Source organism: Branchiostoma floridae, chromosome 5 (genome assembly GCF_000003815.2).
Source record: "Branchiostoma floridae strain S238N-H82 chromosome 5, Bfl_VNyyK, whole genome shotgun sequence".
Lineage (NCBI taxonomy): Eukaryota > Metazoa > Chordata > Leptocardii > Amphioxiformes > Branchiostomatidae > Branchiostoma > Branchiostoma floridae.
The window spans coordinates 26,501,115-26,503,051 of record NC_049983.1 but is presented as its reverse complement, the minus strand read 5'-3'; the positions used below and the strand labels follow the sequence as shown (position 1 = coordinate 26,503,051).

Genomic DNA, 1,937 nt, shown 5'->3' with positions numbered 1-1,937 from the left:
ATAGTATAATTTTCTGTACCGACTTTCTCGCCGCTATCAAGCAAAGCAGCACAATCTCACCTGGAGGCAGCGGAACAAGGCTAGCAGACCAGGTTGGCACTAAAAAGGTTTCCGACGTCTCGTCAAATATCATATGGCCACTGTAAAAAAAAAAACGCAGATACCGCTAACGTCAATACAAATATATTGCTAAAGAACAACTCATCTATGGTGTACAGAAGCTTGTAAAATAAATACAGATGTTGCACATAGTCAAATAGTTCAATCGTTTTAAGATAAATGCATGTATTTAGTTGAGGCTATTGCCAAGTGGTAATAAATTGAGGTAGAATATTAGTGCATTGATAGTGAATGATGAGAAAAGTTCATCAAACGGTAAGTTTTTTATCTGTTCTGATGATTAGGCACCAGTAGATAGTCTGGACAGCATCTACGCAGACGCCTTCTCCCCGAATCCACAGGACGTGCTCCAGAGGCTGAGTCAGGTTAGTCACTTCTTGGACTTGTTGACATCACGTGTATTTTACAATGGTGTCATAGACATTGTAATCGTGCAACACGTCTACGTTCAAGGTTTAAAAAAATCAGGCGTCTACAGAACTCGGGTGTCGCTAAATATAAGCGAGAGATTCGGTCGAAAACTCTGGTAAGTAAAATTCCGCTTAGAAAAATTGTTTTGTGTTGCAGAACATGTTATTTGACTCCTTGTGTAATTCACCAACTCAGGATGACCCTCATTCTAGTTTCAAGGTTAAGTGAATCTAAATATTCGTTGTTTGCGGTTTACCTTAAATTTGTGCCCATTCAGAAAAAAAATCTATTTATACATTTACAATATCCATTCGTTCTTGATAATTATCGGTGGTGAAACATTATGATATTTTCTTTATGGTAACTTGTTCGAGTGTCAGCATTTACCATAAGCACGTTTCTTGTTGGTGGAGAATATTTTATTTTGTTGTTAGTAAAATGAATATTTTTCTACAAATCAGGACATTGCCGGTGACAATGAAGGTGATGCTGGGTTGGAGCAGCCAAAATCAGCGGCTGAAGAGAAGTCAGAGGTAAAAGCTCCTTTATTGTAGACCTTGGGTACGATCTGTTAAGTTTTAGTGTTGGCATAGGCATGACTAACGTTCTTGCTATCTATTGCTTCAGATGTGCAGGAAGGCAATCGAAAGATTGAGATCTGAAACCGGTAGAGCGCAGACGCCGCAACGAGTAGAAATGATCTCTGAGTTATCATCGCTTGTGATTACGTCATGCCCCGACATTCCACAGGAAAACGCCTTCAAGGTAAAAATAATTGACGTGATTTCTACAAAGTTGAATGGTTTTATTTAGTCTTCCGATGCAAATTTAGCTAATTCGTTCATCTCATATTTGGTATTTGATAATTTTCTTATTTTTGACGCAAGAAACTTTATGACAAACTTGCCTACTTTTCTGAAAATGGTAAAATCTTTTTGATTTCAATCAGAGCACAGCACTAGACGTTCTGCAGTCCATCACCAGCAAACTGGGCAAACTGGACATGTCTGACACGTCCACTGTGGAGGCTGTGGGAGGTCGTAAGTACCAAATACAGCAGGTCTACATATAAAGCCATTGGACTGATTTCCGTAGAACGTATGGAAAGAAAATGAATTGAACTCCCCATCATTGCGCTAGAATCAATAATACTATGTATATCTATGTTTAAGTCGTGAACTTGCACAGCTGTAAATAGAGAATAGCTCCCAATATAAAGTTGTACCAGCATTCTCTCGTAACTGAAAACATGGAAAATTTATGTGTGCTAAACCTACTGCAGAGGAAAGCTGAGCGGTTTGCGGTATCAAGATATCTAAAATATGTTCACTTGTGTGTGTAAAAGACTTTCCGGTTTATTTAGTAGCTTTGGAGGAGTCTATTGGTGCCTTGCCATGTTTCTGGCA

The 1,937-nt window shown here is 38.8% G+C and overlaps 1 long non-coding RNA gene across 1 annotated transcript; it reads left to right on the top strand.

Moving 5' to 3' along the window:
- The first annotated feature begins 922 nt into the window (after nucleotides 1-922).
- On the top strand, nucleotides 923-1,568 carry LOC118415321. Its single transcript, XR_004831102.1, has 3 exons — nucleotides 923-1,064; nucleotides 1,159-1,296; nucleotides 1,481-1,568. It is a non-coding gene; the product is annotated as an uncharacterized LOC118415321 (long non-coding RNA).
- Nucleotides 1,569-1,937: the final 369 nt, after the last annotated feature.